General features: G+C 44.1%; 1 protein-coding gene and 1 long non-coding RNA gene across 34 annotated transcripts in view; one reads left to right on the plus strand and one right to left on the minus strand.

Moving 5' to 3' along the window:
* Nucleotides 1–27,771, minus strand: part of Sox5 (SRY-box transcription factor 5) — a 955,418-nt gene that overhangs the window by 463,560 nt on the left and 464,087 nt on the right. The window lies entirely within an intron of this gene.
* LOC120102510 (uncharacterized) lies at nucleotides 16,335–27,309 on the plus strand. Its single transcript, XR_015687148.1, has 3 exons — nucleotides 16,335–16,421; nucleotides 18,524–18,614; nucleotides 25,815–27,309. It is a non-coding gene; the product is annotated as an uncharacterized LOC120102510 (long non-coding RNA).

Consider the following 27,771-nt stretch of genomic DNA (forward strand, 5'->3'; position numbering starts at 1 on the left):
AGGCTGTTAGAGTAGAGATAGCCGGTGGGCCACCCACAGGAAATCCACCACCTATAGGAATCATGAGTTGTAAGAAGACAAATGAACCAAACATCGGGGAAAGCAACTCCTTCAGAGATGTTCAAGGCTTGGAAACTCATGGAAAGAGAGTTAGGAGATGGGAATCTGCCAGCCTTCGGAGGACTAGCCTTGGGTAAGTAATCCTTTGTCCTACTTACCTCAGTTCCATTCTATGGCTGCTGCTACTGTTGCTGCTGCTGATATTGACAATAAAACATATTCTAAGGGAAACTGCTAGAGATGATATTGTGAGAATGTGTGTGTGCACTGTGATTTCCGAGGGAGGATGCATGCTATACACAATTACAGTGTGTTTTATCAACCAGTGTATTACATAATATGCTATAATGAGCTGTGTGCCCATGGAAATGCTGAAATCATTCATAATTCCTAAGTGCTGCCAGATGGGTGGCTAGGACACATGTCAGCCCCTCCTGAAGTATTCACCCACATACTCGGTTCTCTGACAATTTTTTTCCAGTGGTAGCCATCTGAGTTTAGAAATGTCAGAGGTGACCCTTACTCACTTTATACCAATAATTATATATGTTATTTGCTTCATATTTGAGGAGGGAACATGTCTTATTCATAGTTTTATAGCCAGGCCTTGCCCTATTCTAACACATAATGGATGCTCAGTAAATGTGTAGTAAGTGAAGGGATGTGGGAAGGAAGGACCTGCAGAAACAGTGAGACATTCTGATTTAGAAAGAGACATCAGTCTGCATTTTATTTTATTATCTGAAGTACTAAGGAGAAAGCCCAATCCCTTATTGATGTTAGGCAAAGGACTTTTACTGAACTACATTCAAACCAAGAGTAAAGTTTAGTAGTGGTGTAGTGCATATTACGAAAAGGATCAATGCAAAAACATTTGCAATTGGAGGGAAATGTCAAAGATCACCTCCAACCCAATCACTCTCACATCACATCATATCTCATTGTAGCTTTTTGTCATGTCTCAAAACTTTGCAGAATATGTAAGAAGTCCTGTTCCAGGAGAACAAGAGATCCTTGACACTCTCAATGGAGGCATGTGACTATACTTAACGATGCTGAGAGGTTTACTGATTTAGAGGTTGGGACATGGGCATAATAACCACTACAAAGACTTTGTAATTTCTGGATATTATACATGTTATAAGAAAAGAAATGTTCTAAGTCTTTAACAGAAGCACATAAGTCATTAAATCCAATGACACAGAAAACTGGGTGAGTGGGGCTTAGGACCTGGAAATAGATGTTCTGGATCCACAAGAGTTTCTTTGTGAATCTTAGGTATTTGTATAAGAGGACATGAATTCAGAGTCTCAGAAACAACATGGAAAACTAGATGGGGTGGTATTGCAATCCCATGGTTGGGTAACTGGGATTGGGGGCCATTCAAAAGAGACAGGAAGATCTCTGGGCATTGTTGGGCAGCTAATCTGGCAGAATCAGCAAAGTCTAGGTTCAGTGAGAAATTTACTTTAAAATTAATAATAATAGAGGAAAAAGGATAAGACATGCAAGCACAGGTGAACACTCCCACACTTACACTCCATAAAAGTAGTCACCAAGTGGAAAATGGCTGACAGGGTATATCACAGTTGGGTATAAAAGAGCAAGGTTTTCATATGAATGGTGTGAGTATACTTAGGCCCAGAGGCTATAGCTTTTCTCTACAGTTCTTTAACTTAGCATGGAGCCTAAAACAACTTCCAAAGGCAGCATCAGTATAGGCTGTTGAATTGAAGACAGCACCAAGATATATATCAACCTTAAGTCATCATCCAACATTCCCTCCTAAGACCTTCTACACACCACAGTGCTCTGAAAGTTAAGGACCTCCCCAGGCAGCAACACACTTACACAGATTTTGTTTTAGAAATGCAGACTTCCCAGCGTCAACCCAGGAGATTGCTGTGCAATGTAAAACTACAATAAGGAAGGGACAAGTGTGTGAGCCAGCCCAACCAAGCAAAGGAAATCCTCCTGTGACTGTAAAAACCTCAGCACCATGTGCTTTGTTTTCCTGCTGCTCCCATGAACCATGCTGAGCATCAAGATCTGGTCTTTGAATCTTCTTCAGACCCTGCTATCAATAATGCTGGGTTTCCTCCAGTTGCGTTTAACTTTGACATGTCCTCTTTTTGACATTCTTAGGCTTCCCCAAAAGACCAAGGGCAGCCATGGTGCTGGTCAGCAGACGGTATCCTCTTTGCAGATAGTATGAAGGAAGAAGGGGGATCAACACTAATTTCTTTAACTTAACTGTCAAATATCATCAGTGACTATCACCCATGAACTGCTTGTCCCCCCCCCCCCATACACTTTATGTACCATGCACATCAAGGCTCATAGAGCTGCATGCACATATAAGCTAGCACTTATACTTGCGCATGCTCATAGGCAAACCAAAGACAAGTGAAACAAATTAAATATTTGCACATCATGAGTCCTTAGTAAATGCCCATTAAAAGCACAAATGCCTTCTCACACTCTCAAGAGTCTGTACGAAGAACTATTAAGAAATGGGCAAAATACATAGATATTAGAAAATTAGAGTCACAACTGCTTGTTTGTAAATAGGATAGAAGATTCCAGAGGGTCACTGCCTGAGAGACGCCTTACAAGGTTTTCTTAAAGGGTGAATGGAAACTGGGCCTGGTGGTGAGGGCTGGAGCGATAGCACTCAACAGGCAAGGGCCAATGGATTGCTGCAATTTCAAGGTCATACTTGTCTATGTGTTGCTAGCTACGGATACCTAGTAAGAGACTGTCAAAAAAGGAGGGGGGAAGAAAACGAGTAAGAAAAGTATTGATGATTTCTGCAGAATCCCATCCATACACTCTTAAAACAAAGGCCAGCACAGTGGCTCTTAAAAATGTTTTAGGAAATGCGAAAATAAAATAAAATAATAAAGAAAAGGACACCTGTTTATAACTCCTCAAATGGGGAAATGGTGACCCAGGACTACTCCAGCAGACACAACTGAACTGCTGAGTTGGACACGAGGCACTAGAGATTCTACATAACCTTTCACCTGGAAGTTGCCATCCTTTCCAGAGAACCCCACCAGGCCCGCAGTGTGACTCAGAAGAAAAAGCCACTGTCTGGTCAACACATCACTCTGCTTTTCCTCTCAGTCCTCAGTTCCAAGTTCCAACCAAATCCCAACCCTTAGTCTGTCTAAAGGTGCCCTGTGCGGGAAGAGAACTTAGTGCTCCCATAACTGAACTCTGACTGGCATGAGAGGTGACTCACTCACAGAAGGACCCACACAGCTACCATTCGGTCAGTGCGGGGGTTTGTTTCTAGAATGAATGCCAGTTGAGGCTGAGTAGAAGCTAGGGTATGTTTTTATTTTATGCCTCAAATAAAACTAAAGAACTGGGTATGAATAATCAAAAGTGGCAGGCACCTCCCTGGATACATCTAAACTTTCCAAAAGCCACCCCAAGGCTCACCAGAGTGTGATGCAGTCACAAAGGCAGATATCACTGTCACAACAGGTTTGTGCCAGAACAGGAAAGAGAGAGAGAGGGAGGGAGGGGGGAGGGGAGGGGAGGAAGAGGTGGGAGAGGAAGAGGGAGGGCAGAAGCGGAGGGGGAGGGGGAGAGAGAAAGGGAGAAGGAGAGGGAGAGAGGGGGAGAGAGAGAGAGAGAGAGAGAGAGAGAGAGAGAGAGAGAGAGAGAGAGAGAGAGAGAGAATATAGACTTTATGCATTGCAGTCGAAACTCCAGTGTCTTCCAGTACTAGGTTATGTTAAAATCAGACTCTCGAGAATGGCAAACCCTGTAAAAGTATTCTTAAGTTAGTCCGCTCACAGGTAAGGACAATGTTACTTTGTATAACTCTCAGTGTGACAGATGGCTTCCCAAACCGCCACTCACAATTAGTTTCTGTGTGTTCCAGAGCAATCTGTGGCCAGACCCTTGTTAGGAGTATCATCGTGGATTGGGTAATTACTAATCTTGCCACCTTTCTTTGCAGCTCTGGTTTCCCTCTGGAGAGCTCGCAATATTTGCAATATCAGAGCAGAAAAGCAGAGTGAGGGGGTGGAGAGAGGAGGGTAGCTGAAGTTAAGAAATGAAGACTCAGGGGGTTGGGGATTTAGCTCAGTGGTAGAGCGCTTGCCTAGCAAGCACAAGGCCCTGGGTTCGGTCCCCAGCTCCGAAAAAAAGAAAAGAAGAGAAAAGAAAAAGAAATGAAGACTCGGAATCAAAACAAGGAGTGGATGAATGGGACTGTGACCTGGGACTGTGACCAAATTTCCAGAATGACTGGGGAAGGAAAACAGAAGATTAAATGAGACTTTGGAAACCTGGACTTTCCTGGTCACAGCATTCTAGAAAGGGGACTAAAAAGGGGGATGACTCAGTCGATAGAGGTGCTGGTTGCCAAGCCCGATGACTGAGTTCTATCTCCAGGACCCATATAGTGGAAGGCGAGAACCGACTCTTGTAAACTGTCCTCTGATCTCCACGTGTGCACCTTAATGCTGTGCACAGACAGTAGGTCAATAATGACAAAAAAATATTTAAAGGAAATGAAACTATTCACCAGGGCCCATGATCCTGTTCATAAATCTTGAAAGCGCTGTGAAAGGAATCTGAACTTTTGATCTCAAAGCAAAATAAAGAGGAGCCCGGAGAAGATGACGAATGACTCTGCAACCGGAAATGCCCATCCTTAGCTCTAGAGAATATACACTGTGAGGATGCATGGGACAATGTTTCAGAAAATACCTGCTGTTATAGGCACCTTCTCATTAGGACTGATTGAAGCTGAGTGACCACTGCTCACCCATTAGTGGGAAGACATCCATTTTTAAAATCCAGTTACTTAGCTGTTCTTTTTCTTGCTCAGCAAAAAAAGCTCACGGCATCTGCATGTTTAGAAGGACTGAAGCCTTCAGCATGTGTTAGCGGCCATTTTGTTTCTGACATAGACTCTTGCTCAGCGCAGATGCGCGCAGCGATTCAGGAGAACTGCTCTCACAGGGCTCTCCATGGTGCCCTGCGCCGGAACCTGCTTGGGCTCTGAGACATTCCCTATCTTCCTTGGAAGAGTTAGAACCGCCAAAACAAGACCGTGCTTTGACAGAAACTATGCAGTAGTCAAAGGCCGAGATGGTTTATAGGAACGGGAGGGGTAGGGGTTGGAAATCAGTCAAGGGAGATGGCCTGGAGTTCATGGCCTCTGCCCACCTATCAACCACATGCAGCCCAGAGAGGGAAAGGAAGCAAAGTGAAACGGGCTAATGACGGCTGACCACAAACGTGAGGAGAACAGATTTTCGGAAACCTGGGAAGTCACAATGTTCTGAAAGTTGTTGAGGGCAGAACAGAAGCTCGTGTTGCATGCATGTCGGAATCTCTGGAATTGAGCTATCGATGACTGCAGAGTGACAGATCCCCGTGTGTGCACCAGGAAAATCCCTTCCCTCGACGCCGCAGCGGGATCCCTTCTACCACATGCTAGTTCAGCGCACTAAGACTCCTGAAGGATTTTTGGCAGTGGAGAGAACTTACAGCCTCCTAATGCTTTTACAAGCTTGAGATTTTTTTTTCTTTTCTCCCCGATGTGCCTCAAGATTTCATAACAGGAGAAGCATTGGGGGCAAGGTTAAAATGCTTTAATGGCCCCTGCAGGCTATTTAAATAAACACTGCGATTGCAATTTAGACAATCTGGAGCCCATTCAATACAAGATCCCCACCTCAAGCCTCAGCTACTGCACAAATGGGGAACTCACCGCGTGCTCCGCAGGACCGTTTACTACTGTTGCTTCCTGACAGTCTCAGAGCGGTTAGCCAGGCCTGACATTGCACCATCTAAATCTGTCAACAGGTGAGGAAGGAGTGCCCCCTCTCACACAGTCCAGCTTTGTCCTGGCCCTAGAGCACCAGCACTAATCTCACACTGTCTTCAGCATCAGGAACAGAGGTTTCTCCATCGGTTGTAACAGAGACCCTGTTCTTCACATTCCTGCACCGTGTCTGTGTTTACGCTGTGCCTTCCAACCTTCCCTGGCCTCTTCTACCCCCTCGATTAAGGCTGAAATTCTGAATAAAGTTGGATTAGGCAAAATGATCAGCTACTCCCCTCTCAGATAAACGTGTGAATCTCAGAGAAATGTGCCTGATGGAGCCCTTTGACCAGATCCCAGGAAAACAATATTCCATAATCTATAGTTTTTGTCTGCACCAGAGATTAAAGTAGATGGAAGAACAGGTCAGGCAATAAATATCTTAAAATATGGCATGCCAAATTGAGACAGTGGGGTGGTGAAATACACAGGCGAGTGCAGCCACTTGCAGAAGTCAGCAAGTTCGCAGAGCTGGGGGGGCACCCCATTCCATGTTTATATACTGTTGAAAAAAATCATTAAAAACATTTGAAGTCATGGAACTATAAAATAGATCAATGAGATTTTTCTAGGTATAATATCCAACATACTTATGTTTAGGGCAAACATTTTTAGACATACTTTTGTGCTCGAATGAAAAATCTTAGGTCTGTAGCTCAGAGAATCATCAGTTATGACTTTATCAGTACACACAGTCAGATAAAGAGGTGCTATCCTGGGACCGGAGAGAGAGAGCTCAGTTATGAACTACTTGCCCTAATCAATACATAGTAAATAAATATCAGACAACAATTGAAGAAGACAATACTGACCCTGGCCTCGACGTATATGCACACAAGTGTATGTGTACCTGCACCATGCATGTCCACATATATACATTCATTCATACATGAATGCATATACCATACAACAAATCATACCTACATGCTCATACACATACACACCTATAGACCACAGACACGCCAACACATGTACACATACAATCCATACACCCAAAGGAAACAGAAGCCGGGATATCCATCCATCAGCCCACATAGCTTCTGTATGACCATTTAGACAATTTTCAGCAGGGGTGGGTGCCCTCTGTGGATGCATTCTGCGCAGAACAAAAGTACACTCACTGTTTGGTTTTTTCCAGGATCAAACGTGTTTGAACCTTGCATGGTAAACATTCTACTATAAATTCTCTTTATTTTCTTCTAAAATTGTTTGACCCTAAATACCACAGGCTAGACAGATACTTCTGTTCAAGCCTGCAGAGAAAGAAAAGTAACCTTTCTGGTAATAAAAATTGCATCAATGTTGCTGAATCTATTATGCTTAAAATACCCAGCCAAGCAGTAGCTACACTGTAGAGACGGCTGAGCAGGACTCCAACTACCAGCCTCACACAATAGCAGTGCTAATCACGGGCGCCTCTATTCTGTTGGGAAGGCCCCGCTAAAGTTCCAGTGCATTGCCTGCTGGACAGCTATTGATGTCTCCATTACAGAAATAGATGGCTCGTAAAGGTACTTACAAGTTTAAGCAGCAAGTGGATCAGACCTGCTACTTTTGTGACTCACGCCCTCTGCCCCATCACTGTCGCTTTATAAATATGGGGCGAACAACCGAATTAAAGGAAACCCAAAAGATTTAAGGAAGAGAGGGTTCCTTTGGACCACATGCAGTGAGGTTGGGAACCACAACCTAGTTAACTACAGGAAGAAAGTGAGAGACACTGAAAATCAGATGACATCATGGACGGCACAGGGTACCCTCCTCCCTCCTGCTCACAACCCCCATCCCTGCTTCTCAGGAACCTTCAGTGACAGTACAAGGTGGCGTCTGGAAGGGCAGATGACCCAAAGACGTTGAAATGCATGCCGGGTTTGGGTTCCCAATTCTCATTCAAGAGCTAATAGCATTAATTCCACATCCTCTCTTCCGGCTCAAATGACAGGAGTTCTAAGTAAGTTTGCAGTGGAATTTGATAAGTTTATCAACACTTCAAACAGCTGTGACAGCCATTCTGCAATGTGTTGAGAGACGAGAGGGAAGGGAAGAGGCACAGAGCAGAGTCCCCTCCTGTGGAGGCCAGGGCATTAGATGAGAGAAGGACAAACCACCCACCAAGCCAGTGGCTATTACTAAAATGTTTGCTCCTGAAGGATTGAGGGCAAAGTTTGCTACATAAAGATTTCGTTACAAAGTATACGTCAATATCGCTAATCAGCCACCACAACTTCTGGGGCTGATACTGTCTGCACTGAAAGAGAGGGGCAGAAATGAGGATGATCAGGGTATATCGAGAACTCAGAGGTAGGTAGGAAGCCATCACAGGCTCCTGGCTTTGAGGAGACACTTTGCCTAATGCAAACCATTCACTCTGCACAGAGTCTGTTCTCAGTGACACATAATATTCCTAATCTAAAAACCTAAACCCCTTGGTGGCAGCCAGGTGGCCTAGCCACTCAGGACCAACTCAAGGCTCTGTTAGCTCGTACCACTTTACCAGATTTTCTTTGAGACATGGGTGAGCAATTTTCACTACTGCCCTCAAAGAGTCAAATAAATTCTAACATAATAAAATGGCTCATATAAGATGCATCTGAAATATTACCTACACACAATGATTCAGTTGCTTCTATTTTGAATTCATCTATACACTGTACTTCTAAAAATATTTGTTTTAAATTATGTGGTGTGTGTGTGTGTGTGTGTGTGTGTGTGTGTGTGTGTGTGTGTGTGTGTGTGTATACTATGTGCACGCAGTACCTGGGGAGGCCAGAAGAGGGCATTAGATTCTGTAGCTGCGATTACATGAGATTTTGAGTAACATGGGTACTAGGAATCAAACTCAGAAGCAAAGCGAGTATTCTTAAGGGCTCTTAAGCTCCGAACCATCTCTCCATTCTTTTCAAGTAGCTTCTGAAACTCTCACCTTACATGAAGAACAAGTGGAAATGAAGAAACTACAGAGAATGTAGGGAGAGCCCAAAGGTACCCTGGCTCACTCATTAATCTAAACGGTGTAACTCTCAGTGAGGTGGAGTAGAAAATTACGTGTGTGATAGGCTCGCTGTTGTTCTGACATCCTATCATTTCCTCCATTTAAAATACTCAGTGGCACACCAGTGAATCCCTCCTCTGAACCCGAGAGGAGTGAAACCGCATGGAAGCCGTCCAGCTGTTTCTCATCAAGAATTGTAACATTTATTCTACAAGAAACAAATAACAGATGCATTGGGATGGTGTGGGTCCATTCCGTTCCTACAGCAAGGGAGCTCAACTTTAATTTGCCAGTCAATAAACATCTTGTAAAAGAACAACTTTAGAAAGGAGGAGGAAATAGATGAGGAAGGGGAGAAGGAGGAGGAAAAGGAAGAAGAGGAAGAGGAGGAGGAAGAGGAAGAGGAGGAGGAGGAAGAGGAAGAGTAGGAGGAGGAGGAAAGGAAGGAAGGATAGAAGAAAGGAAAAGAAAACCATGAAGTTCTGCAAATTGAGACTGTAGGGTACAGGGTGATCCTGGTGCCAATCCTGTGGTTTAGGCCCAGCCAGCTCCTTCCTAGTAACTATTAGGTTACCCTGCAGACACATGGCTCTATGCTATGTCTATGAAAACAGCCTGTCTACTTACATGGCTGGTAATTGTCATTGCTCTGAAGATGACAAGTGAATGTAGTCCCCTTCCTTCGATTTACAGGCATGTTCAATAAAGCTGTCAGGGAGAAGTGAGACTCCATGGGAACCCATGAAAATGCTTCCAGCTCCCTGAGGACCTTCTATCATTTTTTTTCTAGTCAATGTCAGTATTGAGAAATGGAATTTTCCAATAAGGATTCAAATTTAACCCTTTCCCTGGTAGGAACTCTTGTTGTTGTGCACGGTGTCTTCCAACAGAAAAATAAGGAATAATTCATATATAAAGCTATGAATGGGCAATTTGTTTGGTTGTTTGGTTCTTTGGTTGTTTGGTTGGCTGGTTTCTTCAAGTTTGCTCTGGCTTTTGGAATTTTCCCAGGAAATATACCAAAAAATAAACAGCGTGAAAGGGTGAGGCACCTCTAAAAGGACTTCCAAACAAACCCCTGGCACAATCTTACTTATCCTTAGGGGACAACCCATGACCTTGTTTTCTCTTGACTCTCACCCCTTTTCAGAACTCAGCGCTCGTCGATATGACTTTTCCCTGTGAACCACTCATGATGGTATCATCATTGAACCTTATCCACTCTTCCTTCAGAGCAAGAGAACTTCTTAACTTTTAAAAGTGTGAGATTCTTAAATAAGGTTGGTTCAACTGATGCCAGAAGGTGGCTCAGCGGTTGAGGGCACTGACTTCCAGAGGACTTGGATTTGATGGACAGCATTTTGATGGACTCTCACAACCAACTATAACTCCAATTCTAGGAGATCTGACTAGCTCCTCTGGCTTCTGCAGGCACCAGGCACATACATAGTTTGTACACATTGGCAAAACGTGTGTACACGTAACATGATAAAAAATTTAAATTTTGACTCTCTGTATATTAAACGCTAATATCTCGTGGATAATAAACTCTGCATTGGACACACTACACACCTGCTGACTCAGAGTGAGGGTGTATTTGCACTCTCTTCCACCAGAGTTCAGCCACGGAGGGTATGAAGTACCTCAATGGAAAGATGCTACCTTCATGGTTTTAAAAATTCACCGTTCACTTAGGATTTCATAGATGGATCTAAGTGGGGAAGTCTTTTATCAGATGAAGTCAGAGTATATCTCTGACTCCCATGGCTCTCCTCTGCCTCCAATACTCAGTCCATCCGGGAGATTTGAATACCACGTAGATAGAGCCTCACAGACCATACCTGACCTGGTAGATCATATCAATCTGTGAGAGTCAGATTTGAATGTTTCAGAAAGCAAACGATGATTGCAGAGACTACAATCTCGGGGAGAACATAGCTACCACCTGCACCTGGATAACTCCCAGCGATGGTTGTAAAGCTAACGACATTAAATACAGTTAAACGTCGTCACTGTACATCTGGGTACCTATTTGATTAATGACACAAGTACCAACAGACAGTTGCAATATGGAATCTAGTGTTTACACCCAAACAGCACATCAGTCATTTAGCCCAAATTTACCTTACTCCCACACAAACCTGGTGTCAGGCTCAATGTTTATTTCCGTAAATTATATTTCAAAAATGAGAGCTCAGCTTTTGATTTAAGGACTCTTTACTCTTTTTTTTCTATACAAGCAAAACTTGATTGCATATGCCACACTATAGGAATTAAATGTCCCTACAAGCCTCTATTAACAGTTTCAGGCTCAGAATGGCAAGACCCTTGTGAGGCAGACCCTAGTGGCAGGGCCTTAGGTCACTGGGGTTTTATGCTGAAGGAAGGATTGTGGGGTTCTGGCCTCTTCCTCTTCTTCTCTTCCTCTCACTTCCTCTCTTCCCTTCCAGTTTTGACAAATACATGCTAGTTCCCACCGCAGCATGCTTCTTTGCCACAGCCCTGGAATCAGTGGGGCCGTCGGACTACAGACTGGGCTCTGCAAGACCGTGAGCCAATGCTCCCTTCAGATCCAGTAAGTTTAATGCCACAGGTATTCCATCGTAGCAGCCGAGAGCCGATCACCCAAGCACAGAAGATGGCGCCACACTCATTGAATTCTTGAATGGCTTCCAGTGTTTATTAGAGACTTTCTCTACAACTCTCACATCAATCATAACTTATTTCTGACTCTACTGTATGACCCGGGAAGGCTCACTTACTCCTCAGATTTCTTCCCGTGTTTTTCCTCTCTGTAAACATAGATTTGCCAGCTCCCCACTGACAGACCTTTCATTGCATTAATAGTCTATGCCAGTGAGAAACAGAGCTCACAGATTTTTCCTATTTTTTTTAAAAAAATCACATAAAAACAAAAAAATAAAGAATGTAGTTGTCAGTAATTTCTTTCGAAAAACCAATGAATAACATAAAATTGTTTTTTTTTCCATATCAGTAGGCTATGGTCCAAGGTCTCTGGACTTCAGGAGGGGTGCAACAATAATATTTAATTATGAAGCTGGTCACAGCTCTAGAATACTTGTAAACTGACGATCAAAATTAAAGAAAATGTTTTAATAAAACTGTGCTTTTCAAAACTTCACTGAACTATGTATTTTTCCTCAAACAGACATGGTGGAAAGAAAGACATATAGAGTCCAGCTGCCCTTCTGCAGGAATTGAACTGAAAAAGTGTCCTGGTGTGGCTTGAGCTTTGTCTGCTCCTTGAATTTTATTTTTTTAAAGGATTTATTTATTATATGTATATGAGTACACCGTAGCTGTCTTCAGACACACCAGAAGGGGGCATGGATCCCATTACAGATGGTTGGGAGCCACCAGGTGGTTGCTGGGAATTGAACTCAGGTCCTCTGCTAGAGCACTCGGTGCTCTTAACCACAGAGCCATCTCTCCAGCCCTATGACTTTTGTTAAAACTCTTCAACTCTTCCTAAGTTGTCACAAGTGCCCAAGGAGGCCCAAGCAAAGCTTCAGAAATGCAGAAACAAACCAACTCAAGGATCCCAACACAAACGCGTCTGCACACAGGGTCACAAATGCTGCTCCATTCCCTCTGTCTCAGTAACAAACCATAGAAAAGAGAAAACGGTTGGTGATGGTGAGCCTTGTGGGAGGAGGGATAGAGAGGAGGCTTGGAAAGGGGAGGAAGGAAGCCGGGGTGCAAAGCAGCCTGAGATAAAAGGTGAAAATAATTAGAACCTTCTCACTTAACTTAGTCTGTGAACAAGCCCCTTCTTCTCCCCTCCACTGTTTATCAGGTAAGGTCATCTAAGAGACCATATCAATCGCTGGAGTGCCTGGCTTTCATCTTTCGGATAGTTGGATATCCCTCTAGTTAAAATGATGACCATCACCTGAAGGAAGATATATATATATATAATTTTATTATGGGAGATGGATCGACCTTAGGAAACCCCGAAAGCCAAGCCTGGGTTTGTTGAATGAGGGGGCAGTCTTGTTTAAGTGAGAATTAAAGATCCGGCCAGGCTTCTCTGCGCCCACTTTCATTTTCTCTATTATCTATCCATTCAATAATCCCAGGAACTTCAATCAGACGCTGACCAGAGAGGAACCGCACCGTTCCTGGGACAGAACGATAATACCATCTGTTTTCATTCTTCCGCCCGCAGGCTCTTTCCAACAGCACAGGCCGGTGCTCTAGTCTCTTCCTTTCTAACGACCCTGACACCCACCGTAGGCAGTTGAAAGGAAGCTCTCAGGTGTCACCTGTCCCTTCCAAGTAGGCACTGTCTTTTCAGTTTGAAAAACCCTGAAGAGTTTTCACATTCAATCCAGGGCACACGAAACAATTAAAAACCCAGATCTGCGCCCTCCTTCCTTTCTGGGACCACGGGGAAACTGTCACATTCTTCCAAAGGGCTGGATTTAGCAAAGGGCTTCCTGCTCACTCTCTAGAAGTTTAGATGCCATGTAACTTTTAAAGTAAAGCTAAAACATCCCTAGAAATAGGGGCAGGTGACTTATTGAGATCCCTCTGCACAATGGCTTATCAAGTGGGAAGGGCTCTCTCTGCACATCACCCCTTGGTGAGTCCATTGCAGTGACGGTGTTCAGGTCTAATGAGAAAGCACCCATACCTCCTCATCTCTTTCCGGACATGATAACGACCAAGAACCGAGAAGGAAGGTCAAATATTTTAAAACTCTTTGACACAGGGAAAATCAGCCAATGGGAAGGGAAAAAATATATACGCGCCAAATAATTCATTTCTGCAGATTTTAACAATCAATATGGAACGCCATATGAGAGCTATGGCTCCAACAGTCTGTATCAATCAGGAAGATTGGCAGCGGCAAACGACACAGACCAGTTTTTGTCATGCAACCGCAGTCAGCTTTGCGCTCTACACGTAACCGAGGCTCGCTGTGGTACTTTCCCGACACGGTACACGGTCCTTTCCAAGCTCTGCTTCCAGCACACCCAAGGGCTTTTCTGAACCAAACCTGACTGCAAACCTTTGGGGACTGGCACGCCGTCCTCAAGACGCTCCTTGTTTCTTTCCAAAGGCTGCATCTTTAATGCATTATATTGGGTTTTTCCCATCACACATGGAATGTGTGAAATGTCTAAACTCCTCCTCACTTATCGAAATGGAACGCTGGCAGCCAACAGTTAGCTGTTGGAGACTCGCTGAAGGAAAAAAAAAAAAACGATCAGGCCCTTTCTAGATATGATTGCGAGAGGTGCTGGTGCCAAGATAGAGATCTCAGCCCTCATCACACGCGAAATCAATATGTATGCTTCACCCCGGAAAGATTAATAAAACATCAAAGGTGGAGGCAACTTCAGAAATCCGCATGAGACCAAAATGTTGGAGGCAATTAAAAGAAATTACTAATTCATACAAAGCGATACTTCCCTTTGAAAGGTACTTTTCAGACGCAAATAAATAAATATATATACACACACACACACATAGACACAGCAAAGGGAAGACTGAAGTTAAGCTTCAAAATGGCAATTTAAAAACCTTAACATATTCAACAGCCATTCAGAACGCTACATTAAACACATAAACTCTGAAAACCCTTAGAATAGCACGCGGAGATATTTAAATAATACCAGAACCCATGAAGAGCTCTGAGCGCTGTATGTTTACGTAGTGACAATGCAAAGACGTATTATTAGACTTGGGGAAAAGACTGTGTGTCAAGGACTCAGTAGTGCAGCCGGTGGACACGGCCCAGTGACACTCATCTGTCAGAGGCACGTCACTCTTACAAGTCAACGCCCACGTGGCTCTCACCATAAAATCCCTGGTGGACGGTGTATTTTTAAAATACGGATCTAAAAGAGGTGCCTGGGAAGCCACTAGTTACAGAGAGTAGAGGGCAGGGGTCATAATTCCAGGTAGAAGAAACCTGCAGTGTTTTGAGGAAGACAAGCCAGAAGACAGAGTGTGTCACAGAGGAGGAAATGCTTACTTATCTTCTAAAACAAGCCCTTAGTATTGAGTTTGGGGCTGTGCGAGACTACAGGCTGCCTGACCTGCAGGGGTTGGGCTCTGTAGGGATGAGTTAGAGAATGTTCTAGTTTCTAGGTTCAGAGGACTTACTGTAGCCAGCTAGAAATCATGGGAGGTTTTCTACCAAGGAGAAACACAAAGATTTAGATTTCCATGTGCCCAGGAGCACGGGTGCACACACACAGACACACACACACACACACACAAACACACACACACACACACACACGTGTATTGGAAGCAATTGAAAGAAGTTACTAATTTATACAGAGAGATATGTCTCTCTGAAATGTATTCATGTGCGTGTGCACATGTATATGCATGTGTGTAAGGATGGGCGTAGATTCAGGGACACCAAAGGACTAGCTTAGGTGTGAAGAAGACACCACACATCTGCTCTTTGATACAAGGATTACCTCTGGCCTAGAGACTGCCTAGCACCTAAGACGGCCTGCTGGTGAGGCTGAGATATACATTTGTCTCAGCCTCCCCAACAGTGGCATGATAGGTCTATGCCGCCCATCGGCTTGTTAGTGCAAACTCTGGGCATTTCATCGAGATCGTATGCTTGTAAGGCAAGCACTCTACCCTGCACCATTACCTCCACCCATAGAGGCTTACACTGTTAAAGATCACTGGTGAGTTATCATTGAGACAAGGGGGCCTGCAACAGGACACAGAAGGAGAACTCTAGCCAGGCAGAGGTCATCTTGTGTAGAGAATGTGATGGCTACTCCCAGCTGTCCACTTGACTACCTCTGGAATGGACCACCATCCAGAAATCGAGGGTTCACCTGTGATCCGGGTCTTGAGTCTGGAAGACACAGACTTCTAATCTGGATCTTGAGGGATAGTGGCCATGAATGCTTAGGCCCAGGCAAGGTGGTACACACCTTTAATCCCAGGAGACAGAGGCAAGCAGATCTCTGAGTTTGAGACCAGCTTAGGACAGAGCAAGTTCCAGAAAAAGAACAGCTGTTTAATTATATATATAATTTTAGTCTTCTAGCATATATGATGGCCTTATACATTAGATATATTTGACTAAGCTTTCTTAATAAAATCTCACTTTCTCTGGAAATGAGGAAATGGCAAGTTTTATTCTCAGAAGAGAATTTCTAAAGCAGAGATTAAGAGAATCAACCCTCTCTCTTTTCTCTTTAGCATTTATCATGGACATCTGAGGCTTGGCAAAATCTACAGAGATTTCCAAACACAGAGTCTCCGTCGTCCACATCGAGTAGCTGGGGTAAGTGTCACAACATGGACTTGGACAGAACTGTGAAAGGAAGCGAGGGTATGTTTGACGTGGCGAGATGCTTTCGTCATAGAACTAAAGTCCAAGAGTTGCTTTAGGGAGGACCCAGCCAGGCCCCGCCTTTTAAAGATAGAGCAGTGCCTTGACGTCTGCCTGAGAAAGTGGCTTGCCCAGCCACAGTTCCCCTGAGGGAAGGACTGGCTACTGTGGCGGTAAGAGACTGAGTTAACTGTTAGCTCATGACTGTAACTCTTAACAACCCTACAACTCTTCATTTAAGAACTTAAATCTAGTTGTGAAATTGAAATAATTTAAGCTATTTTTTCACAGTTCTGGGTGACAAAAATATTGATGTTTCTTTAAAAATATATTCTTACTACATGAAAGGAACATTGATTTTGTCCACGAGGCTGCATCAGTTATCTCTAATACTTCAATGACAAAGAAACAAGTATTTTTTCCATCTTCATTTTAAGTCATTAATTAAAATCACCATTCCTTTGGATCACATGTATACATTGATGTATGTGTATGTTCATGCATGTGTATCTGTATGACTATCTCCTACCTCACATATATACATGTTTGTATATGCTTGTACATGTATGTATGTGTATGTATCTGTATGACTATTCCCTACCTCACATGTATACACATATGTATGTGCATATACATGTGTGTATCTGTATGACTACCTCCTACCTCACATGTATATACATATGTATGTGCATGTACATGTGTGTGTATCTGTATGTCTATCTCCTACCTCACATATATACATGTATGTATGTTTATGTACATGCATGTATCTGTCTGTCTGTCTGTCTCCTAGCTACCCAGCTGTCTAGTGAGGAAGATTGACCATTCATGCTATTAATGATTTACGTGGTAAAGTATAATCGAACCAGTTAACCCTTTGTTTTGGGGTATCCACTTTTAATACTTTAATAGTATATCTTGACAATAATCTGTACCTTAATAAATTATTAAGCAATTATAACACAGCAGCCTTTCGGCACCATTATTCCACGATAGAACTAAAAAGCAACTGGGAGATAAACGTTCTGCATTTTCTTGAATGGCATTTATGTCAAGTATGTGGGGCAAACCTCAAATTCATGATAAACTATTTTAACTTCAGGAATAAGTATGTATTATTTTTATGTCCTGTTTTTCCAAAACAAACAAACAAACAAACAAACCAAACAAAACAACACCAAAAGAAACTTTCATCAAAATTTTGATGAAGTTACTGAGAAAGTAAACTAGTGAGTTCCCCAAACTTGTTTTTTTAGAGGATATTGAACACGCAAAATGACATTGCAGTAGCTGAGAGAAAGCAGCTAAGGCCTGGTGCGTTTTAGTCAGAAGTAGCATTAAAATTACCCATAACCAGAACACGTGGCTATCTGGGAACATATTTAGTCTGGATTAATCATCGTATGACTGTCACATTAAGCTCCATAAATAAATGTTTAACTTCTAATCCAAATTGCTTCGTGCTAGCTAAGTGTAACAGTTTTATGTATCTCCCATAATATATAGGACGGTGTTTGTTCAACTTCCTGAATTCCTAGAAATATCATACTTCTTAAACAAATGCGACTGGGGCTAAGTTGCCCTTACTCTCCTTTGTGTGGGTTCTTATGTGCTTCAAGCTCTTTCTCGTGGCATGGAATTTTCTCTTTTTTTGCTAGCACTGGCTTCTATTGTCCTCTGCAAACTTCGCCCAGTACTTTGGACTTTGTTGAGTTTCCCAATGTTTGAAGGTCTGCTGGCTCCCTCTTTGAACCGTCAGTCACTGATGTGGTAAAGCAGTGTCTGCTGCTTTGGGGTGGACCTGTGAATTTTGTAGGTATGTGTCTCCTCAGGTTTCCACGGCTCTTTAGCATGCCATGAACAAATATTTAATAGGCCAACCGCATGGGCCAAAGTCTTTGTCTGCAGCAGCTGATCTATATGTTTATCTTTTTATCTATCATTCTATCATCTGTCTACCTACCTACCCACCCACCCACCCATCTACCCACATATCCACCTACCTACCTACCTACCTACCTACCAACCTACCTACCTGTCTCTGTCTCTGCCTCTCTAAACACAAGTCATGATGTCCCAAGAAATTTTAAACCCCTTTAAAGGAGACTCTCACATGCTGTTTGTACACAAATGTGGATCAGCTCAGATGGCCTCTGGAATTATTAATAGTAATACACCCGTGACTTGTGGCCTTAGTATTTAGGGCATCACAGTAAATTGCAGCGATGAGATAGAGAGAAACAGCACAGTGATCGTTTTTCTCTCTTTACCCCAGCTGATGGAGGAACCTTTGGAAGCAGAGCGGAGCTCACTGGCTTCCCCAGCTCCCTAGAGCTCTCAGTGCCACAGAACGCGCAGTCAGAGAGGTGAGGTCTTTTCATCACTCCTTCCAAAAAAAAAAAAAAAAAAAAAAACCAGAAAGCTTAACGTCTGCGAAAAACTGACTTCATTTGATTTACTCTCCAAGACTGTTTTTTATTAAATATGTTTGACTGCTATCTCTAATTAAATGTAGAATTAATTTTGGCAAACTAACCACAGATGCAGTTTACGCTCAGTTTTATCAGACAGATTTATTTATAAGCTGTCAACTTCTTGAAAGACTTCATTTTGGAGCAGTTTTAAATTGCTAACAGTAGCTGTAAATGGGGCTACTGTTCTCTGGAACACTAAAGGAAGAAACGAGCTATAAATGTCCCCTCCATCTGTGAGGAATCATAAAACAATCACATTCCTTTATTTTTTTTCCTCCGTAGGACCTTTATTAAATTAGTTCAACTCAATTAAAAATAACTTCAAAAACATTTCGGGCCTTTTGTTTCATGGAATAGTTGGAACTCTGGGCACGGAACGCCACCCTTTTAACTAATCCCTTTTACTAAACGGAGGAGAATAGCAGTATTGTGACTTCAGACAGTGCCTTTAAGGGTCTCTACTGTACCGAATTGAGGTCACTGCAAGACAATGCCCAACACCCAGTCTCCATTCAAACATTCTTCACAACTCTATCAAACGTGTCTTTCTTCCCCTTGGCCCGCTTTCTCCCAAGGCAGACTCAGGGGACAATGGAAAGGCCCCCAGCACCATTTATGGTCACCATATTTGCACATGACAAAGTCCATTCTTCCTAGTTTGCTAACACCCCCACCCCCTTCATCCCCTTACAAAGAGTGAACCCTGCCAGAGACTTTCCCACCATTACTGTTATTCAGACATCTTTGGTATTTAATGTGTTGTTGCAGGGCTGGTACCTGATGTCTGAGAAGTTCATTTGCTATTTTGGGGGACTGGGTAACCCGGCAGAGAATTAAATGCAGTCCCACTGTAGCCAGCCTAGGCACAATGGAGCCCAAAGCAGAGAGAAAGGGCACAGTCAGAACCATTACACCTTGTACTAGAGTTAGCATCATCAGGGCCATAAAGCGAATGGTGTAGCCGTGCACCATGGTGCCCCTGCCCCACGAGCGCTGTTTACTTTTGCTTTAGAGTTTTTATCGCCACAGCTAGAAACAAAACAAAATCAATTGCCCGTAAATTTTTCTCACCAGAGTTACCCCACCAAAGGAAAAAAAAAAAGGGAGTTGTACCCAAAGCATCTGCCTCTGAAGAACAAGAAGGAACACACATTTGTAAGCAGTGTCGCTGGGATGAAGATTTTAATTTTAATTAAGAAGGGGATTTGCAGGACAATTAGTGGGATGTGATATTCTCTTCGAGAAACAGTGCCCTGATTGAGAAATGCCATCCAAGTCAGAATGGGGCGCTTGGTGACTTGTTTCTGTGGGTTTCCATAGCTAATGAGAAGAAAAATGGGAAGAAGATAAAAATAGCTCACCTGGAACGCAGAAGCAGATGCGCTCCTCAGTGGTCCTGGGTCCCGACCTTCCCGGTCGTACACTCCATGCAGGTTACTACGAGTATCTGCACCACTGAGATTCGAGCAGGTGATCTGTGTGCCGTTGGTACGCATTCTGTGCTCTCACCCAGTTATTCTAAAACATTAATTACTGGGGCCAGGCCCTATCTTCGATTTTACCAACATCTAATCATATGACTTAATGACTTCACATTAAGCTTTCAGTTGTGTGCAACATGCTCACACACACACACACACACACACACACACACTTAGGCACGCACATTTACGGAACGCCAAGTTTGCACCCGGTGTCTTCCAATCACGTGCAACCGCTGTGGTTCGTGGTCACAGTACTGACCTCCCAAAGTAGCCTAGAATGTTCCGGAAAGATGCACAATCAAAGAACTGCAGCTTCAGTATGGTGTGGAGGGTCATAGATATCGCAACACTGTAACCCTGGGCTTGACCTTAATTCCAAAACACAGGCGCTCAAAACTGTGATAGACACTGGGGAAACGTCTTTTGCTGATCATCCCTTCTCAAACCCAAGAGCACCAGAATAAGTCTTGTGGGGATGAAGGAGGAAGTTACCCTTGGGCCGTGGTCTGGGAGGGAAGTGTCCATGTGCAGGTATAGCATGCAAAAAATCAGAGGGGAAGGGGCTGGGGATTTAGCTCAGTGGTTAGAGCGCTTACCTAGGAAGCGCAAGGCCCTGGGTTCGGTCCCCAGCTCCGAAAAAAAAAAGAACCAAAAAAAAAAAAAATCAGAGGGGAAAGCACGAAAGATCGAAACACTGAGGAATCGGTGGTCCACTTCGCTTCTAATGAAGCCGTTTATCTGGTATCCGACCAAGGGGAGGTCAGGAAACCTAATCTGAGGTTATGTGCACTTAGCTAATCTTTAAGTGCCATCCTTAAATACACTTGATTGACAGAAAGGAATAGAAACAAAAACAAGCCTGCTTCAGGAGGTTGCCAGAGGAGAGATACAGACACATTGTTTTTTTCTTAGACATAAAGGGGGAGAGTATTAGAAAGGAAGGTGTGGTTCCAAAACCAGGCACAGGGGCCAAGAGGAGGACTGGGGGTGAGATGCTATCCAGAGGTCAAACCTGGCCAGATCTGCACCACTTAACCGCGTGGAATTACCCACAGAAGCTAACCATGTGACACTTGATCAGAAACAGTGGGAATAAACTCGAGAGAGAAGGCTTGGTTTGTGAGTGCATTCAGGAACCAGAAGGTGCAGGTCAACTCAAGGCTTACGTCAAACACTCTCCCAAGATTCATATTGGATATGTACCTCTATAGTCTGAGGAAGAGCCTCCAAATGTCTGCTGCAATGAGGTCGCCAGAGCAACGGAGTGATGCATAGACCTTCGGGAGGTTTCTAAGTCACGGCCAAAGAGCCCTCACAGACGAGACTCAGAGGTCCTCATAAAAGGCCTGAGCCATGTGAAGACATAGCATATCTTCAAGCAAGGAACAAAACACTATCCCCAAAAGAGGTCAGCCCCTCCCTGAACCTGATACTACCTCAGGCTGCCCCTTTCTCTTACAGTCAAGGCCCTGAATTCGTCACATATTTTTTCGCTGCTGTGAAAGCAATGAGAGTAGCCAATAAAGGCAACTGAAGGGAGGGAGGTTTGCAGAGCTGCTCTCACGTGGCACAGCCCGTCATGGTGCTGAGGCCACTGTTAGAGCAGTGGGCTGACCTCTGCTCTCGGAGAGTTGACTGGGACTGGACATGGAACTGGATGGCAAACCCTGCCTGGGGGGCAGTTTCCTTCAGCAAGCCTCAGGCTCCTAAAGGGCCCAAGGCTTGTCAGACGCAGCAACAGCTGGTAACCACGTGTTCAAATACCTGAGCTTGTGGGGAACATTCCATATCCGAAAGACACGGACATCCCAACTGTGGGAAACTCATTTCTGCAGTTTACGAACTGCCCAGTCTCTGCTGCTCTAACAGCATGGATGAGGGAATACAAGACCTAAGATTCCAAGGGGGGGGGGGATTTGAGGGGGGCCTGGAGAGATGGCTCAGTGGTTAGGAGTACTGACTGCTCTTCCAGAGGTCCTGAGTTCAAGTCCCAGCAACCACATGGTGGCTCACAACCATCTGTAATGGGATCTGATGCCCTCTTCTGGTGTGCATGAAGACAGCTACAGTGTACTCATATAAAACAAATATATAACTAAATCTTAAGACCTAAGATTCCTGATTATTTATTTTGTTCCTTTATTGTCTCTTAGTGAAAGCCTTCGTTAATTCCATTATCTTTTGAACTATTTTATTATTTACTTGTGTGTATGAATGTGTGTGCATGTGTGTGTGTGCATGTGTGTGTATGTGTGTGTACATGTGTGTATGTGTGTGAGAGTGTGTGTGTGTATACCTGTGTGTGTGTGTGAGTGTGTGTGTGAGTGTGTGGGGGCATGTGTATGTGTGTGTATGTGTGTACATGTGTGTATGTGTGTGTGTGTGGGCATGTGTATGTGTGTGTATGTGTGTGCATGTGTGTATGTGTGTGTGTGTGGGCATGTGTATGTGTGTGTATGTGTGTACATGTGTGTATGTGTGTGTGTGTGTGGGCATGTGTATATGTGTGTATGTGTGTATATATGTGCAGGTGTCTGCAGAGGTCAGCAGAGGGCATGGGATTCCTTGAACTAGAATTACAGACATCTGTGAGAGACTGACATAGATGCAGGGGACCAGACTCTAGTCCTCTGAAAGAGCGTCAAGAAACATTCACCTGGGAGCCACCTCTCCAGCCCCTATTCCTCCAGTTCTTCAGAGGGAAGTTTTATTTAACATGGGTGCTTGGTACATTTTGTTTGACACAACATTGTGTGAGAAAAGATTAGGAATATAATACAAAGACAGTGGACTCCTACCAGTCACGGCAACACTGCTATTCGATTACCTTGACCTCAGCAAGCTCCTGTTCACACAGCTTCCATCTACAACTTCTATGAACTCAAAAAGCTCAATTGTCCCTTTGCTGTTTGCTTGGTTTCTGTTGTTTTTTGTTTGGTTGGTTGATTTGTTATTTTGCTCTGAGGTCTCCATGTAGCCCGGACCAGACGACCTCCTAGCTCTACTCCATCCTCTTTATTGTAGTCCTGTAACGTTAGCCTTGCCATATTGATATATGTATTGTATATTGATTGTATGCTAAATCTTAACTATGGTCATCTTTGTGACAAAATGGAGCTTTGAGATAATTACATTCATGTAGTCGTTTGGATATCAGCCTTATCTGCCTTACTTGCCCTCCCACAACCCCGGAGGAAAGGCCACCGACACACACTCAGAAGCACTCCAAGGAGCTCGGATCCTTCAAATCTACAAAGACCACCTAAAAATTATGGGCACTCTCACTAGATGTATGAGAATTAAAGCAGCAGACATGGAAGGCCTTAACTATCCTGCCTAATGTGAGAGTTTAAATAAGAATGCCACCCATCCCCTGCCATAGGCTCCTATAGTCAAATGCCTGGTCACCAGAGAGCTGAACTCTTCATAGAATCGGAAGGATTGGGAGGTGTGGCTTTGTTGAAGGAGGTGTGTCACTGGGGTAGGCTTTGAGGTTTCAAAATCCTATGCCAGGTCCAATCTCTGTCTCTGTCCCCACCCTGTCCCCCCAACCCCTGCCCTCTCCAACTACTTCTCTAGCACCACACCTGCCTGTTACCATGCTCCCTGCCATGATGATAATGGACTAAGGCTCTAAAATGGCAAGCAAGCCCCCAGCTAAATGTTTTCCTCTAAAAGAGTTGCTTTGGTCGTGGTGTCTCTTCACAGCATTAGAGCAGTGGCTAAAACACACAATAACTGTGCAAATAAAAAGGAAGACTGGGCCTACTGACCCGACAGGCACAAAGTGAGGCTGGCCTGGCGAGCCAGGCTCCCATGCACCACAGCTCATCCATGTAGCAGGCTCTTCGAGGCCGTGAAACACACGTGAGCTTCCTAGTAGAGCCATCCCACGTGTGGATATGCTCCCTCACTTAGGGACCCAGGACCCTGCAGATCAGACCACACCACCATTTCTGCTTCGCAGAGGTAAACCAGGCAGGAGGCCCCTACTCTTCACCCAGATGAGTCCCCACCAGTACGGAGCATATATACACAGTGTAATCTAAGCTGACCTTTCATTAGGATTTAATCGTGCTGGTTATTTGACAATAGCATGCACGTGTATTGAAGGTTGCAGGTGACACAGGCTAAACCTCTCATTCGTTTATGTGGCTACTGCTTACCACAAGGACCGGGGAGGTGCGCAGATGTTGTGATCAATGCTCTCCCATCTTCACAGCTGGGAGAAGGAAAGGTTTTTCAATTTGGAAAGCAAATTCATGGTCATCCGCTGAAACAGGAGTATTTACTTAAAAAAAAAAAAAACAAAACATGGGCAAGAAAATCAACTCTAAAAGTTTCTCTCTCCTCCACCCACCCCTTGTCAAATAAAAACTTACTAATCACCTTAAATTAGTGAAGTCATTCCCCCAGGTGACACAAACATTGAAAGTAGTCCACACAGACACGCAAGAATATACCGCACGCCATCATTCTTGGTAGTAAACCACTCCAGAAAGAGCTTCTTAAGCTTGTTTCTCCAAATCGACTTTCCTTTCGAGCACTAAAGAAAGCCAAGAGTATTCGAAATGTGTTGTCAAATGTTCTACCTGTTCCTGTGTGTCCTTACTAAAGACATTCGGCTGTTAGGAGAGGGAATGTACTTTCCACGGTTCTCATTGTCAAAACACTCCCAGAGTGTAAGAGAGGAGGGGCTGGAAACAGCTGAAGAGCCTATGGTAGGAATAATTAGTGCAGGCTGCTAAAGCAACGTGTACCCTTTGCATTTTATTTCCTGTCAGAAATGATCATAGAAACAACCCAGGGTACAGTGACTGGTGCTGGAAAGCGTGGGAAACTCCTGCCGGAACGGGAAATCCACAGCCTTCTTTGAAAAGTAAGCTTCGAGCTACAGACTGTGGACTACAGAACTTTGAGAGCACCAGAAGGGAAAACGGGACAAGGAGAGGGCAAAGAGGGAGATGAGAAGAAAGAAGGGCAGGAGGACGAGCGGGAGGGAGAGGGGGAGGAAGAGACGAGGAATAACGGAGAAAAGTGGAGGGAAGGGGGTCCAAAGAGAGCCCCAGCTTTCAGCACAGCATATCTCACCCTATAATTTAGGCGCCCCACCCAAATGCAAGAAGGGTGAGGCAGATCCTCAAACTCAATGGACACAGACCGCCATCTTTAGCTCTGTCTCGTGGTCTGAGAGTATTTCTGAGACGTCGATCAGAGTTCTGAGATCACTCGACAAAATGCCCTGATTTGAAAAACAAAATCACCTTTTTATCCTTAATTTTTCCAACACGTCTTTAATTAAGTCAGTGCTAAGAACCTCTGCCTATGTCTTCCCATGTGGAACAATGCTCAGACAACAGCGCTACACACAAATCATGCCAGTAAAGACCATCAGATGAGAGGCCTCTTTCTCCATTTATGTAGTGCGTATTTTATAGCATGTATAAGATAATACTCCTGTCTCGTTTTACTTTTTGACAATACAACCGGTTGTAACAATTACTGTTCCCAAAGTTCCTGAGATTTTAATTATGGGGGAGTGAAATGAGTGAACACACAAGGTCACGTTAACGAATTGTCAAGGAAAGATGCTGCCTTCTCGTTACAGACCCCTCTGCCAGCATGCATATGTCATATGGAACAGAGACGTCCTTCTGCTTCCTGCTCACCTCTCCTCCTCATGGGCCCTTGCCTGCCTAGTCACAGGATGGAGCCAAGAGCCTAAGTGCACCGCCTACCAGTGCCGGGTGAATCCGCCTGCTATGAAGACACCCCTGTCCATTTGCAAAAGACGAATGGCTAGATCTTTCATACAATTGGACCAGAGAGGGTTTCCATTATAAATCTCGGCTGAGAACAAACACAAAAAAGCAGTTGTGACTGCTGTATAGCGTGTATAGAGTACAGTAAACCTTGAAATAAGTCCTGTTGAGTCCCCCTCACACGCACACCAGGTTATATGCTTCCTGCTCTGGGCTTTACTATGGGCCTAGCACCATGCATGCACCTTCTTTGGGGATAGATTCCTATTGTTTTTTTTCTTTTGGAAATCTTCCTTATAAGATACTCAATGCTATACCTCTCTTGGGCATATACCCAAAAGATGCCCCAACATATAAAAAAGACACGTGCTCCACTATGTTCATCGCAGCCTTATTTATAATAGCCAGAACCTGGAAAGAACCCAGATGCCCTTCAACAGAGGAATGGATACAGAAAATGTGGTACATCTACACAATGGAATATTACTCAGCTATCAAAAACAACGAGTTTATGAAATTCGTAGGCAAATGGTTGGAACTGGAAAACATCATCCTGAGTGAGCTAACCCACTCACAGAAAGACATACATGGTATGCACTCATTGATAAGTGGCTATTAGCCCAAATGCTCGAATTACCCTAGATGCCTAGAACAAATGAAACTCAAGACGGATGATCAAAATGTGAATGCTTCACTCTTCTTTAAAAGGGGAACAAGAATACCTTTGGCAGGGAAGAGAGAGGCAAAGATTAAAACAGAGATTGAAGGAACACCCATTCAGAGCCTGCCCCACATGTGGCCCATACATATACAGCCACCCAATTAGACAAGATGGATGAAGCAAAGAAGTGCAGACCGACAGGAGCCGGATGTAGATCACTCCTGAGAGACACAGCCAGAATACAGCAAATACAGAGGCGAATGCCAGCAGCAAACCACTGAACTGAGAATAGGACCCCCGTTGAAGGAATCAGAGAAAGAACTGGAAGAGCTTGAAGGGGCTCGAGGCCCCATATGTACAACAATACCAAGCAACCAGAGCTTCCAGGGACTAAGCCACTACCTAAAGACTATACATGGACTGACCTTGGACTCTGACCTCATAGGTAGTAAGAGCACCAGTGGAAGGGGAAGCCCTGGGTCCTGCTAAGACTGAACCCCCAGTGAACTAGACTGTGGAGGGGAGGGCGGCAATGGGGGGAGGGTTGGGAGGGGAACACCCATAAGGAAGGGGAAGGGGGAGGGGGATGTTTGCCCGGAGACCGGGAAAGGGAATAACACTCGAAATGTATATAAGAAATACTCAAGTTAATAAAAAAAATAAAATAAAATAAAAAGATAGTCAGTGGGGTCAGTATTTAAACATAGATTTCTCTAAATATTCATAATTGATATCTTCATTTCATACAAATTAGAGACAACAGTAAAAACACCCCGTATGGTCTTCCCCACCCTATCACAGGGGCTGCTAAGATGGCTCTGTAGTCCCTCCATCCTTCCGAAGGCTGAGTTTCTATTGATGTCCCACAATGTGTCCTCTGAAACACCAGGTCAGGAACTGCGTCTCCGTTATAGCTTACAAACACTAAACCGTCCAGATCTGCCTTATCGTAACTCCCCCTTTATCGACTCTGGACTGTTGTCAACACCAACCTCCTAGACCCAAAAGCGTTGCTCTTACACGTCTTTTCAAATCAGTCAAGAAAAGAGAGTCGGATATAACGGCTCATGCCTTTAACTCAGTGCTTGGGACTGGGCAGACAGAACACTATGAGTTCAAAGCCAGTGTGGGCTGCATAGGGA

This window comes from Rattus norvegicus, chromosome 4 (assembly GCF_021556685.1).
Source record: "Rattus norvegicus strain SHRSP/BbbUtx chromosome 4, alternate assembly SHRSP_T2T, whole genome shotgun sequence".
Taxonomy (NCBI): Eukaryota; Metazoa; Chordata; class Mammalia; order Rodentia; family Muridae; genus Rattus; species Rattus norvegicus.